This window comes from Phacochoerus africanus, chromosome 3 (assembly GCF_016906955.1).
Source record: "Phacochoerus africanus isolate WHEZ1 chromosome 3, ROS_Pafr_v1, whole genome shotgun sequence".
Lineage (NCBI taxonomy): Eukaryota > Metazoa > Chordata > Mammalia > Artiodactyla > Suidae > Phacochoerus > Phacochoerus africanus.
Genome location: NC_062546.1, coordinates 62501746 through 62520530, shown reverse-complemented (window position 1 = coordinate 62520530; position 18785 = coordinate 62501746). Strand labels below are relative to the sequence as shown.

The 18785-nt window shown below is 39.5% G+C and overlaps 1 protein-coding gene across 9 annotated transcripts in view; it reads left to right on the top strand.

Annotated features, from left to right (window-relative positions):
- The first annotated feature begins 9456 nt into the window (after window positions 1-9456).
- Window positions 9457-18785, top strand: part of TRMT9B (tRNA methyltransferase 9B (putative)) — a 53237-nt gene continuing 43908 nt past the window's right edge. For 5 of the 9 annotated variants that reach the window (XM_047771911.1, XM_047771910.1, XM_047771906.1 and 2 more), the window contains exon 1: window positions 9941-10405. The gene's annotated coding sequence lies outside the window, so the exon portion shown is untranslated. The other 4 variants (XM_047771904.1, XM_047771905.1, XM_047771909.1 and 1 more) reach the window with 4 other exon arrangements.

Genomic DNA, 18785 nt, shown 5'->3' with positions numbered 1-18785 from the left:
GGCGTAGGCCAGCGGCTACAGCTCCAATTAGACCCCTAGCCTGGGAACCTCCATATGCCGCGGTGCGGCCCTAAAAAAAGACGATAAAAAAAGGGAACTTTCACCATAAAGAACGTTCTTGACAATGCTATTGGGATAGCAAGAATTCACATGCTACCATACTGGCAAAGAAAACAGGATGCATTTGGAGATAGGTGATCCATGGATTTGCAGTAATGGAGCAAAAGCCAACGGCTTCAGATGCCATGGCCAGTATTTGAGGGAATACTTGTTGTGTATTTTATTCAATACTACACAAAACAGAAAAATGTCATATGTCACTTCCGTGTCAGAAGTAGGTGCATATATATTCCTTCAACAAAAACTTTTTGAACACCTCCCTATGTACAGCTCCAGGCTGGACTGTGAGGCTGAATCCTGCACCAGAGTTCCCTCCAGATCGGACACAAAAACTCTCATGACATTTCTGCATCCTTCCTGCCAAATACTTGTTTCAGTTTGGAATTACACATTTTATTTTTTGATTTGTGATTATTTGTGAACATCTGATTAATGTCTGCCATCCCAGTAGACCAAAGTTCCATGAGGGTAAGCATTTTATCTGTTTTCTCACCACTGTTTTCATAGCACAGTGCCTGGCACATATAGATGTTCAATGGATATTTGTTGAAAAAAGTGAATAAAAACTTTTTAAAAGTTAGTGATAAGTGTTATAAGAGTATACAGATAAAGACTGCTTACTTCTCTGACCAGAGAGATAAACTCCAGATAAAAGCTAAAAGGTTTTCTGAGTTCCTGTTGTGGTGCAGCGGAAACTAATCTGACTAGGAACCATGAGGTTGTGGGTTCGATCCCTGGTATCCCTCAGTGGGTTAAGGATCCGGTGTTGCCATAAGCTGTGGTGTAGGTCACAGACATGACTTGGATCCCTCATTGCTGTGGCTGTGATGTAGGCCAGCGGCTACAGCTCCAAATTGACCCCTAGCCTGGGAACCTCCATATGCCATGGGTACAGCCTCTATCCGGAGAAAACCATGATTCAAAAAGATGCATGTACTCAATGTTCACTGCAGCACTATATGCAATAGCCAAGACATGGACACAACCTAAATGTCCATCAGCAGAGTGGATAAAGAAAATGTGGTACATATACACAATGGAATATTGCTCAGCCATTAAAAGGAAAGAAATAATGGCACTTGTAGCAATGTGGATGGACCTAGACATTATCATGTTAAGTCAAGTTAGTCAGACAGTGAGACACCAATCTGAAATGCTATCACTTATTGTGGAATCTAAAAACAGGATACAACGAACTTCTTTGCAAAGGAGACAGGTTGGGGGATGGGGGATGCACTGGGGATTTAGGATGGAAATCTATAAAACTGGGTTGTGAGGTTCACTGTGCAACTATAAATGCAATAAAACTCACTGAGTAATAAAAAAGAAAAAATCTAAAAGGTTTTAAGGAAGAGATGGCTTTGAAAGTCAGGAAAATGAATTAAACAATTATTATAATCACCCTAGATGAGAAGTAACAGGACATAAACAACTAAGGTAGAAACAAGTAGAAGGGAGAGAAGGAGATAAAGAAAAGTATTACAAAGACCAAACTGGCAGATCGTGGCTTCTGGTGGAATACAAAGGGCCATGAGAAGCAGAGTCAGGACACACCAGATAACTGGGATTCACAGAAAAATGAAAGGAATGGCTGAATTAGGTCCATGGAGGGTATAGGACCTCAGATTCAAACGTACTGACATCCCAAAGGGGATGTCAAGTGAGTTGCTAGCGTTGTGGGTCCAGAGGTTTACGAAAAGACCAACTAGGAGACACAGACTTTTGAGACATCTTCACAAAGATTCTGTTTGCGGTCATAAAAGGTGGATGAGGTTATTCAGGTTAAGATTATGGAGAGAGAAAAGCCAGGTGCTTGAGAAATGTTGAGCTTTTTGGCAGGGCATTTTCTTTTATGTAGTTTAGGAGGACACAGAGAGGCCCATAAAACCCTATCAGATATTTCTTTGATTAATGTTTTATAATTCTCAGCATATAAGTCTTTCACCTCCTTAGCCAGGTTTTATTCCTAGGTATTTAATTACTTGGGTGCTATTTAAAAGGTATTGTATTTTTATATTCCTTTTCTAAAATTTCATTGTTAGTATACAGAAATGCAACTGATTTCGGAATGTTAATCTTATATCCTGCTACTTTGCTGAATTCATTGATCAGTTCGAACAGTTTTTGTGTGGAGTCCTTAGGGTTTTCTATCATCATGTCATCTGCATACAGTGACAATTTTACCTCTTCTTTTGCAATTTGGATATCTTTTATTTCTTTTGTTTGATTGCTGTGGCTAGGACTTCCAATACCATGTTGAATAAAAATGGTGAGAGTGGGCATCCATGTCTTATTCCAGATTTTAGCAGGAAGGCTTTCAGCTTTTCTCCATTGAGTATTATATTTGATGGGGGTTTGTCATAAACGGCTTTTATTATGTTAAGGTATGTTCCCTCTATACCCACTTTGGTAAGAGTTTCTATCATGAATAGATGTTGGACTTTGTCAAATGCTTTTTCTGCATATATTGATATGATCATGTGGTTTTTGACTTTTCTTTTGTTAATGTGGCATATGACATTGATTGATTTGCGTATGGTGAACCTTCCTATGAACCTGGGATGAATCCCACTTGGTCATGGTGTATAATCTTTTTTACATGTTGTTGGATTTTGTTGGCTAAAATTTTGTTGATAATTTTTTGGTCTATATTCATCAAAGATATTAGGCCTATAATTTTCTTTTTTGGTAGTATCTTTGTCTGGTTTTGGTATTAGGAATGATGGTGGCTTCAGAGAATATCTTTGAGAGTGTTCCTTCTTCTTCAACCTTTTGGAAAAGTATAAGAAAGATGGGTATAAGTTCTTCTCTGTATGTTTGGTAGAATGCTCCTGTCGAGCCATCTGGTCCTGGACTTTTGTTTGTAGGGAGTATTTTTATTACATATTAAATTTGATTTCTAGTGATACTTCTGTTCAATTGATTTATTTCTTCTTGATTCGGTTTGGCAGGCTGTATGTCTCTAGAAAGTTGTCCATTTCCTCCAGGTTGTCAAATTTGTTGGCATGCATTTGTTCATAGTATTCTCTTATGGGGCTTTTTTTGCATTTCTGCAGTATCTGTTGGGACTTCTTCTTTTACATTTCTTATTTTGTTTATTTGTGTTCTTTCTCTCCTCTTCTTGGTGAGTCTGGCCAGGGGTTTGCCAATTTTGTTTACCCTTTCAAAGAACCAGCTCTTGGTTTTATTGATTTTTCCCTATTGTTTTTCAAATCTCTATTTTATTGATTTCCTCTCTGATCTTTATAATTTCCTTCCTTATGTTGACTTTGGGTTTTGTTTGTTCTTTCTCTAATTCTTTTAGGTGATAGGTTAAGTTGTTGAGTTGAGATTTTTCTTCTTTTCTGAGGAAGGCCTGTATCACTATGAACTTATCTCAGGATTCAAAGAAATGGAAAGATATTCCATGCTCCTGGATTGGAAAAATTAATATTGTAAAAATGGCCATACTACCCAAAGCAATCTACAGATTCAATGCAATCCCTATCAAATTACCTATGATATTTTTCACAAAACTAGAATAAATAATCCAAAAATTTATATAGAACCATAAAAGACCCAGAATTGCCAAAGCAATCCTGAGAAACAAAAACCAAGCAGGAGGCATAACTCTCCCAGACTTCAGACAATATTACAAAGCTACAGTAATCAAGACCATATGGCACTGGTACCAAAACAAACATACAGACAAACAGAACTGAATAGAGAACCCAGAAATAAACCCATACACCTATGGTCAATTAATCTTTTATATTCTTGCCTCCAATAAAGAATATAAAATGGAAAAAAGACAGTAAGTGGTGCTGGGAAAACTTGACAGCTACATGTAAATCAATGAAACTGGAACATACCCTCACACCATGCACAAAAATAAACTCAAAATGGCTTAAAGACTTAAATGTAAGACAAGACACCATCAAACTCCTAGAAGAGAACATAGGCAAAACATTCTCTGACATCAACCTTACAAATGTTTTCTCAGCTCAGTCTCCCAAATCAACAGAAATAAAAGCAAAAATAAACCAATGGGACCTAATCAAACTGACAAGCTTTTGCACAGCAAAGGAAACCATAAAAAAAAAAAAAATACAACTTACAGAATGGGAGGAAATAGTTTCAAACAATGCAACTGACAAAGGTTTAATCTCTAAAATATACAAACAACTTATACAACTCAACAGCAAAAAAGCCAATAACCCAACGGAAAAATGCACAGAATACCTGAATGGACATTTCTCCAAAGAAGATATACAAGTGGCCAACAAGCACATGAAAAAATGCTCAACATCACTGATTATTAGAGAAAGGCAAATCAAAACTACAATGAGGTACCACCTCACACCAGTCATAATGGCCATCATTAACAAGTCAACAAACAGTAAATGCTGGAGAGGATGTGGAGAAAAGGGAAAACTCCTACACTGCAGCTGGGAATGTAAATTGGTACAACCACTATGGAAAACAGTATGGAGGTATCTCAGGAAACTAAATATAAAACTCATAAACTACAATATGACCCAGCAATTCCACTTTTGGGCATATATCCAGATAAAACTTTCCTTGAAAAAGACACATGCACCCATATGTTCATTGCAGCATAATAACCAAGACATGGAAACAACCTAAATGTCCATCAGCAGATGAATGGATTAAGAAGAGGTAGTATATATCCACCATGGAATACTACTCAGCCATGAAAAAGAACAAAATAATGCCATTTACAGCAACATGTATGGAACTGGAGACTCTCATACTAAGTGAAGTAAGTCAGAAAGAGAAAGACAAATATTATATGATATCACTTATATCTGGAATCTAATATACGGCACAAATGAACCTTTCCACAGAAAAGAAACTCATGGACTTGTGGTTGCCAAGGGGGAGGAAGTGGGATGGACTGGGAGTTTGGGGTTAACAGATACAAACTATTGCATTTGGAGTGGGTAAGCAAAGAGAGCCTGCTGTACAATACAGGGAACTATATCTAGTCACTTGTGATGGAACCTAATGGAGGATAATGTGAGAAAAAGAATGTATACATGTATGTATGACCATGTCAGTTTGCTGTACAGTAGAAATTGACAGAACACCATAAGTCAACTATAATGCAAAAAATAAAAACCTTAAAAAAAAAACATATCAGGCGTTCCCGTTGTGGCGCAGTGGTTAACGAATCCGACTAGGAACCATGAGGTTGCAGGTTTGATCCCTGGCCTTGCCCAGTGGGTTAGGAATCCGGCGTTGCCATGAACTGTGGTGTAGGTTGCAGACGTGGCTCAGATACCTGCGTTGCTTTGGCTGTGGTGTAGGCTGGTGGCTACAGCTCCAATTCGACGCCTGGCCTGGGAACCTCCATATGCTGCAGAAGCAGCCCAAGAAATGGCAAAAAGACAAAAAAAAAAAAGTATCAGATAAAAAAATCACTAAGGAACAACTGTGGCTGACAGCCTCAAAAGGTGCAGGGCAGGCACCCAGAGAACTACGGTCTGCCATCTTCTCCTCAAAAGGTGTACACCAGACTCAGAGAATTAACTAATACAGGAACCAAGTTAACAAAGCAGCAGAATAATGTTAATAAAATAAGATAGATACAATGTGATTATTGTATTACAATGTACTATATAATACACACAGTATTATATATAACATATAATATATTGTTATAACAATACATAATAATAATATAGCATATTAGTTAATGTTAATAATGTATGTGTAATATATATTAATAATATTATTAATAGTGTGTAATATATAGTAATAATAAAGGTGCTGATGTAAGTAGACAATATAAAATGTGCGAGTTTAGGAAAAAACGAGAAAACTTTTTGTTCGTTTTTTGTTTTTTGAGAATATAAGATTTTTAATTTTTTTTTTTTTGTCTTTTTGCCATTTCTTGGGCCGCTCCAGCGGCATATGGAGGTTCCCAGGCTAGGGGTTGAATCGGAGCTGTAGCCGCCGGCCTACGCCAGAGCCACAGCAACGCAAGATCCAAGCCGCGTCTGCAACCCACACCACAGCTCACAGCAATGCCAGATCGTCAACCCACTGAGCAAGGGCAGGGATTGAACCCGCAACCTCATGGTTCCTAGTTGGATTCATTAACCACTGCGCCACGACGGGAACTCCACTTTTTTAATTTTTATAAATAACTTACCTGTTACAAAGATAGTTTACCCAGCTAAATCACAAAACCATCAACTCAAGATATCCAAATTACGTTTTATTAATAAAACAAGTAAAAACTGATTTATCAGTCTTCACATAGAACTTCAGATGAAGCTGAAAAACAAGGCCTATTTTTAAAACAAAATGCATCAAATGTAAGGGCTTTGGGCTTATTGTCTAATTAACTAGGGTTGTCATAGTTCTTCCAATATACAAGATGTAAAGCCTAGAAGTTAAGGCTTTGACATTCATATAGAATCACCTGTAATAATTTTATTTAAAAAATATTCATTTGCAAACATTTACAGTAGGTGACAGTCTACATTATCTATCTTTTGCTACATACAGCACTTCCTTTAGCCCCATTCTAAGCACTGATATATAATTTCATAATTCTGTTTGTTTAAATGCATACTGTTATTTCTTTTCCTTGATTTCATTTAGTTATATACATTCTTGATCATCTGAATACTTATTTTCCTTATAAAAATATATCATCAAAATAAAGAGGTGCTTGAGGTTGCTTCAGTGTTCAAGTCTGCTTGTTTTTCTTTTTCCAGCTTTTCTTCAGTTGTCCTAAATATGACTAGCCTTGTTTATAAATACACAAGATACTGCCACCAAGTCAGGTTTAGAAATGGACTGCCCCAACAGTAAAGCATATAAATTTATCTCCAAAAAAAGGGCTATAGGTACTGCTACTGTTGCTGGTTTTGAAGCTGTACTTTCCCAACAGTAATCTCTGGTGAAAGTTCTGTGGGACACCAGCAGGTAAAGCAAGCTTAACCTTGTTGCTGTCAGTGGGTTAAAAATATCTTTTGTTTTAGGCTTCCTTGCGGAAGATAAAACACTGAATTGTGCTACCCACTGAGAAGGTCAGCATATAGTGTGACCTACAGACATAAGTCTTGTAATACTGTTTGCAGTTCACTGTGCAGCATCATATGTATAATATATAATATATCAATAATATTATTAATAGTATGTAATATATAGTAATAATAAAGGCGCTTATGTAAATAGGCAATATAAAATGTGCAAGTTTAGGAGAAAACTTGTTTAATATTTTACAGTGGTCTAATTTCTGTGGAGACCATCACCAACATAAAATTCATAATTCACTAAAAGAGAAAAACTATATTCCTACATAGACTCAACTTATTAACATCAGTCTTACATGTGGCATCACTCGCATGTTGTTATTGTTTCCTTTTTTTCACACAAAACTTCCTTTCTAACATGCTGGGTTAGGAAACGTCATAGGACCAGTTATGTCCATCTGAGAGTAGAACTTCATTAACACATTTTTCATGAAAAATGTCAGACATTACCAATAAGGAGCTAATAATACAATATCCTTCAGTATCAGCAACTGTAGTGTTTGGCAGTCATTTTATCTATGCTGCCCCCTCCCCTTTTGTTGAGATGAAAGTGAAATTCTTTTTTACAAGAAGAACATACATGTTCAAAGGTCCAGCTTCAAAGAGGGAGTGCCAAGCAGTATACATTTTTTCTTTCCAATCCCTTAACCATTCATTACTCAAATTCTATTGGTGGCCATGGAAATGCCTCTTATAATGGTCTCAAATAGAATAATCTATTTTTCTCCCTGCCTTCCAACATGGAAATGGTAATTCAAGTTCACAGACCTCTAGGGATTCCACAGATCTGCTTTAGCTAGTCTGTGAAATCCCAGAAAATGTATGCAAATATTTTCACATTCTTTTTTTACAAAGGAAAGTTCCAAAGCTTCTATTAGAGTCTCACATGGGCCTATTACCTACAAAAGGTTAAGAAACTTTGCCTCTGCCGTATCTTGCAAGCACAGCACACTTACTTTCTCACTTCCATTCCTTAGCCAATTATCCAAATCAAAGTCCTGCATCTGCCACCACCTCCAGAATGCCTTTCCTGACCATGGCACCTATGTAGATTTCCCTCATGTTTTCTAAGTATCACATTCTGTTGCAATCCCATTCACAGGACAAGTATTTATCAGGCACCTACTATGTGCCAGACATGTTACTATACTTATTTAGGTGTGCTTTGTCTCCTATTGCCCTGTTAGACGAGTACAAGAAACACCACAGTATGTAGCCTGCATCCAAAGAAATAGTGTAGGTCTAACTCCACTGAATGGAAACAAATGAGCAGTGGCACTTCAGTGGGCTCATTCAGCTAAAGAACATGTATCATCAGGCTTATGGTTTTCTTCCTCTTTTAAATGCAAAGAGGAGACATTTATTAAAAAAAGGAAATGTCAACTTGATTATCCTTGGGCATTAAGATAGAGATGCCCAAGCAAAGTTCCCTCCCCTACTCTGATGTGGCACTAGAAAACCATTCCGGAAACACCACGAACCATGTATGCTGATCTCCATCGCCCTCTTAGTATCGCCTTAAATAACATCACCAGCGTCTGTATGAGACAAGTAGTTGGGCTCCCTCCGCACAAAATAATGCCTAGAAATACAACTCAACATGAAATCCTATCTCCACCCCGCCCCCCATGGAGTCAAGAGGGTCAAACTCAAACACAAAGAGGGGCAGAACTGTTACTAAAAGTGTTATTTTTTCAACACTGGGCACAAGCACTTAAAGTCACAGCTATCTAATAAAGATTACTGAGTTGTTTAATAAAGAGGTTGAAGACGCTCAGGCTAAGGACCTGGCAGAAAGTAGTTAGCTCTATTTTTACAGAGGCAGGGCGTGGGGAAGGAGAAAATCTGTGTCCAGTTTTCGGCAGAAACTTCCAACCCAAGTTCCATCCCTCCTTCTGATAGATGCTACTTTGATGGGTCTAGTTTTGCAAAACTCCTAACAGATTACGCAAGCTGTTTGAGCGAAAAGATTTGAAGAGTCAGAGCAGACTCTGGAACTTAAATCCCTGTGATCTTCGGTTGGTTTTCCCATACACCCAATGGGGACCTTTCCGTGGCAGAAGGTGGTTGCCAGGATCAAATGAGAAAAGACGCGCTAAAGCGTCACGCTGTTGTTACCCAGGTACTGCGTCGCTGTACTCCAGGTGTGCTCGCTTCGGCGTCCTCTCCCACGCCAAGAGGCACAGACAAGAAGAGCGCGCCGAGGAGGCAAGAAGGTCATCTCGATCCCCAGACCGGGAGGGCGCAGCAGAGCCTCACTTCTCCCGCACGTTTGGGCGGGGCGTTCCCAGGGGATCAGGCAGGGAGGCGGCACTCCCTGGGCTGGGCTCGAGGCCCGCTGTCCCCGCGAGGCAGGCAGCTCTCCTGGCCCGGGCCTGTCCCCGGACCGCCGGAGCCTTAGCGCCGCCCGGAGAGGTGAGGGCGGGGCGGGACCGGGAGGCAAGGACCGCGATGGAGGCGGGGAACCGCGCTGCCGGGACCGCGGGCAGTCGCCCGGCTTGCTGTCGCGGCGGCCGCCCAGAGGCTCCCGAGCACCGGGAATCCTGCCCCCGGGCCGCAGCGGAAGGAGGCACTGGCGGAGAGACCGCCCGCAGGCTCTGCCCTCCCAGCTGCGGGCCCCGAGGCCTCCCAGCGCCGCGCAGCAACTTCTCTTCTCAAGCTCCGCGGGCGCGCGGGCGCGCTCCCACACAGGCACGCGCGTCCCCGGCACCCCGCGCGCCCTCCGTCTATTTTTTTCCCCATCGCTTTCATTCTCACACTCTAAAGTAAGTCACCCTGTGGAAGTTACACGCGGTACAGCCCCCGGCTTTGATGCAAAGCCACCTTTTCCTCCCTGGCTTCGGAGGGGTGCATTGCAACTATTAGATTCCGTACAGCTGCCCGCCCCCATTCCTTGCCGCCAGCACCAGCGACCGTGGCTTTGGCGATAGTCCGCAGAGGGGCGCGGCGGGAAGTCTCTTTTCTACCGGAGTTCCGCCGGCCCTGCGCCTGCTTTCGCTCCGGGGACCGGGAGGAGGGGGCTCGACAGGTCGCCTCCCGCGTGCCCGCGTCCCGGGTCTGATCGCCTGGGGTGAGTGCCTGCTCTTCCTCTGTCATTCCAGTCGCCCAAGGTGACCTGTTTACCTTGAAAACTTAGACGTGATCCGAACAGGAGAGCAGTAAGGGACTTCGCCGATGTGCTTCCGATATTACACCGCATAAACCAGAACCCAGAGCTACAAGAGACATGTCTAAAGGTGAAAATGAATTTGTGTTTTCCTGGAGTACACGCGTATCTTTCTCTTTAGAAGCCCTCACTTGGAAATTGATTTTTAACTAGCAGAAGGCGATTAACTAAGAAAACTTGAAGCCAAAAAGTTTGTCTGAGTATTTTTTAGTTGATCTGAAAGAAATTATTGAAATAGTTCAAGCTAATGCCAAAAATACAGTTTAAGAAGGAATATCAAAACAGGATGGTAGAATTTGTATAATATTTGCTATCTGTGTCCTTTTGTGTTATCTGGGTTGTGATACATGTTATAAGCATGTGGTGCTTTACATAGAAAGAGGGTAAGGTTGTCAACACCTGCGTGCAAAGCTTTATATTGGCTGGTCTGCAAGCATTTAAATGTGCATTGAACATTTCCTGTGGGCTAAGAGCTAGAGTATAGCTATATCGTTTTGAGATTTAGGTGATTAACAATAATACAGGTAAGAGATGGCTTTTAAGCTCTCGTTTCAGAGGCTTCAAAATGTGACTCGTTAGCATAGAGAATCCTTGATGTATCTAGCTAATGAATGGTTAATCTGTTTTGCAGTTTAGGAAGGAAGAATTGTAGGTTTTTTTGTCCTTGATCCATGGCTGAAAATGCAGTATAAAGGACTCTCCAGGGATGGTGAGGGATGCTTTAAAGTAGCTCAGAGGGGTAGATCATTTGAAGAGAGTGAAATCAACTCCCTGATGTCCATTGATTGTTCATAACTTCTTTTAAAGTGGACCTTGACAGGTTGGAAGGGCTCTATCTACCTGATCACTAAGGAAACTGCTCCAGAGAACTGCTTTCTTAATGCATTTGGTCAGATTTGAGAAAGGTGCTCTCTAAAGACTTCTCTTAATTCAAAAGAAATCCTATTTCTAGAAAGATTCAATTACTGTAATGATGTTCTTTGGAAAAAAAATTTGTCCTTTTGTGTGTCTGTCTTAATATAGCAAAAGCACGGAGGTAGTTCAAAGGTTTTTACTAAAATTTTACTTACTGGAAGGATGGAAAATGGAAAATGCTATGTCTTCAAAGTTAACTCTGCCTTAAAATGGAAGGGCAGGGACCCTTTCCCAATACATCTTAGCCCTCTGTGTACGTATATCTTCTAAAGCCGAATCTATTGGGTATTAAGAGGACTGTAAAGAAGGTATTGCTACTTTCAGTATTTCTGATAGGCGGGTATGTGAATACTTATATGCATTTCACTTGTAAAGAATTCATGAGAGATCTATCACTGCTTTGAAGAAGGCACAAAGAGCCAGACAAGCCTGTCAACATACAGGATCTTACTGTTGAGAAAAAAAATGCAAATAGATCCTGTGTTTACCGCATGTTGATGTTCTGATTTATATTTTAAATGGGAACTGAGTCAGCTCTCATTGTGATTTAGCCCTTGGTATGATGCATTGTTGCGATTAAGCTGTCAGCACTTGTCTGTACTCTTATATTTTTACTCTTAGATAAATTAGGAAGGGTTCTGAAGAGAATGTCAGGAGAGGATGAAGATACTGGTGGTTTATTTAAGGACAGATGGAAGGAACTAAATATAGAGGCTGATTCTGACATAGTTTGGTCGCTGGTCAGGCTGAAAGTATAGTGGTGCTAAGTGACCAGTTAAACATCCTTCAGCTTGTGTGATCTCTTCTCTTGATGTCATAAGACAGGACATTGCCTGGACCTCTAGCTAAGAGGTACCCAAACACCATTCACTCTGGGCACTCACTTCCCATCCAGAGAAACTTCTGACACTTGGAGTTTGAGCTCCATCACCTGGGCTGAATCCCAGCTCTGAGCCATTTCCTTGTTTATGAAATGGGAATAATGATACCTCCTAAGGTGGTTGTCAGGAGCAAAATGGAATAATTAGTTTCTAATGCATCTGGTGAGCCATCTTGCAAGAAAAAGAAATGCTTTGTCATAAATATCATCTCCTAGGGGCTGGGAGGGGGTTACTGCATAATTGATGGTACAATTAAATATTTGGGTGAATGGGTCACTCCCCTGTCCTGCTATAACTTAATGTACTCTTACAGAGTACAGTGTAGGATACAGTAGACTCTTAGTAATCAGTGTTGTGGGGGAGCAAGAGGCTCAAACTGTCTCACATCTTCTCCCCCATAGACAGACCTTTGGCTTACCTAAGTGAAAGAAGTTACCTGTGGTGGGTTTTGGAGATAATGATCAGATTAGTAGAGTGAAGAAGGAGATAGCCAACTGAAATTCTAAAATCAAATGTAAAACTTTAATCAACTAATTTCTCTTCATGCCATCAGAAGTGCAGCTCTCACAAAATAATATTTGGAGTTTTCCCCTGGACAGTTATATATTTAGAAATGGAGTATGGACTTTGGGGCTGAAGCAGCAATAAGATTCATGCATGTTTTAATCGTTCAGCATTCCCCAAGGCACCTAAGGCATCAGACTAAGCCTTCAGGATGCAAGAAAAGCACACCTGACCTCCTCATGAAAGCCTGTCTGCTGATAAGATGTAGGTAAACCTATCATATTATAACTGTGCTAAGTGCTATGCAGGAAACATGTCAAGGGCAGAGATGGGGGAATCTGCTCTGTGGAGAGAGGGAGGTCAGGAATGCTTGCTTTAGGAAGTGATATTGGGGGTGTAAAGAAAGGTCTTTGGGGAAGGAAGAACATTTATGCCCTGTGAACAACACCTGCAGAGATTCTATGCACACACTGCAGGTTCCCTGTTGGAAGTATCTCTGACTAGGGGAGCAGTGATGTGTGAATGATCCTGGAACAGTAGGCTGGGCTGGGAGACATATTTGCTTTTCCTCATGTTAACAATTACATCTCAGCAGAACTCTTAATTGTTTTTGGTAAACAGCTTAGGCTTTTTTTTTTTCATACAGATAACTCTATTGGATTTTTTTTATAAAAAGGATATTGACAACCTTTTTTTTTTTAGCTGCTCAGCATAAACCAGTGTTTACTATAATTGACTAGTTCGTCAGCTCTCTGCGTTATTAACTGTCTGAATTTTACCATCTAGATTGATTTTTTAAAAATCTAATAGATTTTTGTTAAAAACACATTTTGTATATTTCCAGCAACTATATATGTATATCTATAGAGAGACTATGTATGGCATAGTTGGAAATAAACTGTGTGTATGTATGTACACAGTTTGAATCAGTAGGCATGGATTCACTTGAATTTCTCACGTGCAAAGTCTTCCTGAGTCTGTATGTGAGAACCCTGAGCCAAGCTCTGCAAAGCTACGACACAGGCTGTGCAGAGCAGCACAGGAAGCTACATTTACTGTTGGCACTCGGGCACCACCCTGGCCAGGTCACCCTGGCCTAGGATCCTTGTCACCATATGTGTGGTTTTATTCTATTTGTTATTTCCTGTTCTCTTCTCTTTTCCCTTCTTTTAACCTCCTCTCTCTTCTCTTTGTCATTTTTTCTTTAATGTTTTTTTCTTTCTTCTCTCCAAGGGCTCCATGATTATTTCTCAACCTTTATAATTATGCTTTGGCCTCAACTGTGGGTCCTAAAGACTGCTGGCCCTGATTTGGGTAGTTTTGCATGGTAGGGCCTATGAGTTCTTCCTGGTCCTTAATCATAGCCACGTCAGTCACAACCATTTTCCCTTTCATGGTTCTCCCTAGGCATGACCTGCTGTCTTATGCATTGAATGCTTTTATCTTTCCGTGCATTTTTAGTGTCATGTTGCAGATAGTAGAAACTATCCTAGCTACTTTAAGAGGGAGGGGTTTCATGTGGGAATTAGATGCTCACAGGAAGGCTGGAAAAGAAGACTGCAACTTAAAGGAGAGGAGAGGATGCAGTCTGAGCTGGAAGGATGACTCGCAGACAGCACCTTGGAACTGGCTCCCTAGGGTTGCTGCCATCATTGCCAGAGTGTGGAGGCGGGGAATCAAAGCCACGGCCTGGCCTGAGCTGCTCGTATCAAGAGCATGCTCTTTGAACTGTGTTTCAATGATCAGAGAAGCTGCTTACAAAGCACCACTCTACTCAGGAAGCTAGTAACGGAACATGGTTACTAACAACAAGCTAGCCGACATCTTCCTTAGACATCCTCTCAGGGCAAAACCTAAGCTGTGCCCAGAACCCTAGCTGCAATGAACTCTGGGAAATGTGGTTTATGGCTTTCCAGCCTCAGAGATAGAGGAAAGCACACCTGAAGGAGACCAGAATGAGTGCTGAGTGACACTCCCTGTCTAACACTTATCAAAAATGTATTTCATCAAAGACTTAGCTAGAATATTTCATTCAAAGTAGGTACATGATATATTGTAAGAATCAAAAAAGGATCCAGTTGCTAACCAATCTGCATTTCAAACAGATGGATGCTGTAGTCACTACAGATGAAACTGCTGGAAAAAGCAGCAAGCCAATAAATCACTAAAAATTATCAAGCACCTACTGCTGCCTGTAGTGGTTCTATTTGAATGTGAAATAGTATTCCTTTATTTTGCTTTAATAATCAAAGTTAAATCTCAGGAAAATGATTTTTAAAAGGTCCTCCCCACCAAAATCCCAGAAAGCCTATCTGTTTAATGAATAGCAATGCAAAGGAATATGTAGGGTCTGATCAGAGATATACCAGCTCCTAGCAGGCTGGTTCTTTCATTAGATGAATTATCTGTGTAGATGTGCTTCTACTGAATCTTTTTCTGCTCTGGAGCTTTAATGGCATTTTTTTTTAAAAAAAGGATTAAATAGATAGAAATGTCTTGTTAATTGGAGATTAAAATAAGAGCGTGCTTGAATTCATGCTAATCACTTATTTCATACTCTGGTGGTTGTTGGATTTTTTTGAATTATTAAAGCAAATATGATTGGACCTTTACAATTGCTAAGTAATGCATTATCAGTTATTTGTACTTGGAAATTACATCCGTACATCTAGGAATTAGTCTTGATTATTGAATGAAATCATTTTATATTTGCCTCTAATATTTGGAGCTAGAAAATGAAAGAAAAGGAGCTGAGGCAAATTGAGTTACTTAGCAAATTTGTCAGTCTATTACATATATAATTTTTAATTGATTTTCATGTCTCAGAAGGTAAGAGTTCATTCAGATATCTTCTCTGGTAGGTGATGAAAGCATTTAAATGCAGAATTACAAATGTTGCCTGGGGTAAACCACACTATCATATGTTCTTTTGGGTCCAGTGGTGACACCAAGAGTTTAGCCACCTGGCCCCAAGCCACCAAAAACAAACACATCAAAATTCAAACAGTACTCATTTTCATCTTCAAGAGAAATCCACTCTCTTCCATACTGAGCCCCCAACCAAGCCCCCCTTATAGTGTATTCTCAGGAGAGAACTTGTTGAATCTAACTTTAATCTGATTAACTGTAAAGAAAAATAAATAATATTGATTTTTCTATGTTATAGTAACACACAGATGACCTAATTCCAGCTTCTCTCCCTCCCCAGTTTTCCTTTTTCATTTATATTTGGGTAAACATTCAAGAGAAAAACCTGGAGTTTTCCTCCCTGTGGCTATAAGCATAATGAGTTCTTGTCTTTGGTTATATGGAGTTAAAAGATTAAGTTGTAGAATCAACTCCTTTTATGAACTGAAAATCAAAATGACTGATTTGCAAAGTGTATTATAAAGAGGAAGAACATCCAAATCTGAAATCACTCTCTGTTTACATCACTGATATGCCAAACTGAAGCAGAGATGTGGGTAAGAGAGAGCATGGGATTTATTTGTATACTTTTTAAAGCAAAATTTGAGGAAAAGAAAGCAAGACTAGTATTTGAACATCTTTGAATAATTCGTTTATTCATTGACAATATTCAACACCCATTTATGATTTAAAAAAACTATCAACAAAATGGGTATAGAAGGAATATGGCTCAACATAATAAAAGCCTTATATGACAAACTCACAGCTAACTCAATAGTGGAAAACTATCCTCTAAGATTAGGAGTAAGACAAGGATGCCCACTCTCACCTTCTTTTTTTTTTCTTTTTCTTTTTTTCTTCTTACGGCTGTACTTGTGGCATATGGAAGTTCCTAGGCTAGGGGTCAAATCAGAGTTGTAGCTGAGGCCTACTCCACAGCCACAGCGACACCTGATCTGAGCTACATCTATGTCCTATGCCGAAGCTTGCAGCAACACCAGATCGTTAACCCACTGAGCCAGGCAAGGGATCAAACCTATCCCCACAGAGACAACATTAGGTCCTTAACCCACTGAGGTACGATGGGAACTCCCACTCACCACTCTTATTCAGTGTAGTATTAGAAAGCAATTAGGCAAGGAAAAGAAATAAAAGCATCCAAATTGGAAAGGAAGAACTGTCACTATTTTCAGTGACCCATCAAAAAACTATCAGAAATAATAAGCAATTAGAAACAAAGTTGCTAGATACAAAGGCAGTATACAAAAATATATTGCAGTTCTATACAACAAACTAGCAGAAAGAAAAATTAAAAAAAACAATCCTATTTACACACAAGAATAATATACCTAGGAATAAATTTAACCAAAGAAGTGAAATACTTCTACATTGAAAACTATAAGACATTTTGAGAAGAAATCAAAAGAAGACACAAAGAGGAGTTCCCACTGTGGCTCAGTGGTTAACAAATCCAACTAAGAACTATGAGGTTGTGGGTTTGATCCCTGGCCTTGCTCAGTGGGTTAAAGATTGGGCGTTGCCGTGAGCTGTGGTGTAGGTTGCAGATGCTGCTCAAATCCTGCATTGCTGTGGCTCTGGCATAGGCTGGCAGCTGCAGCTCCAATTCGACCCCTAGCCTAGGAACTTCCATATGCCATGGGAGCAGCCCTTTCACAAAAAGACCAAAAAAAAAAAAAAGACACAAAGAAATTGAAAGATATTTCATGCTCATGGATTGGAAGAATGAACATTGTTTAAATGTTTATATTATCTAAAGCAATCTACAAACAACATGCAATCCTCATCAAAATTGCAATCCTCATCAAAATTCCAACAACATTTTTCACAGGAAAAAAATTCTAAAATTTATATGGAGCCACAGAAGACCCCAAATAGCCAATCCTGAAAAAAAAAAAAAAAGAACAAAGCTGGAAGTATCACACTCCCTGATCTAAAATAGCATGGTACTTACGGGAACACAGACACATAGATCAATGGATCAGAATTGAGAGCCCAGAAATAAACCCACACATATATGGACAATTAATTTATGGCAAAGACACAAAGAACATACAAGGAGAAAAGATAGTCTCTTCAATAAATATTCTTGGTAAAACTGGACAGCCACATGCACAGGAATGAAACTAGGTTACTGTTTTATACCATGCACAACTATCAACTCAAAATGAATTAAAGACTCAAATGTAATATCTGAAACCATAAAACTTCTAGAAGAAAACATGGGCAGTACGCTCTTTGACACTGGTCTTAGCAATATCTTTCTGGATATGCCTCCTCAGGCAAGTGAAAAAAAAATCAAAATTTAACAGGAGTATATCAAACTGAAAAGGCTCTTCACAGCAAAGAAAACCATTGACAAATGAAAAGACAACCTACCAAATGGGACTAGATATTTTCAAACCATATATCCAATAAGGGGTTAATATCTAAAATACATAAAGAAATTAAACAACTCAACAACATCAAAAAAATAAACAACCCAATTAAAACACAGGCAGAGGAGCTGACTAGATATTTTCCCAGAGAAGACATACACATGGGCAAGGGGCACATGAAAAGATGTCCAACATCACTAATTATTAGGGAAATGCAAATTAAAACCACAATGATATCACCTGATGCCCATTAGATATCACCTCTTGGCTATTATCAAAAAGGCAAGAAATAACAAGTGTTGGAAAGGATGTGGATAAAAGGGGATCCTCATGTACTATTGATGGAAATGTAAATTGGTGTGACCACTATAGAAAACAACATGGAAATTCCTTTAAAAAATTAAGAATAGAACTACCATATGATCCAGTAATTCCACTCATGGATATTTATCTGAAGAAATGAAAACACTAGTTAAAAGAGATATATACACCCCCATGTTCATTGCAGTGTTATTTAAAACAGCTAAGCTATGGAAACAAACTAAATGCCCATTGATGGTTGAGTGGATAAAGAAGATGTGGTTTATGTATATGGTGGAATATCACTTAGTCATAAAAAGATGGAATCTTGCTATTTATTACAAAATGCATGGACCTTGAAGGTATTATGGTTAAGTGAAATAAGTTAGAGGGAGAAAGACCAATACCATATAATTTCACTCTTATGTGGAATATAAAACAAAACAAATGAACAAACCAAAAAAACACAAATACACACACAGATAAAGAGAACAGAGCAGTAGTTACAGGGTTGGGGGAGGGCAAAATGGGTAAAAAGATCAACTAC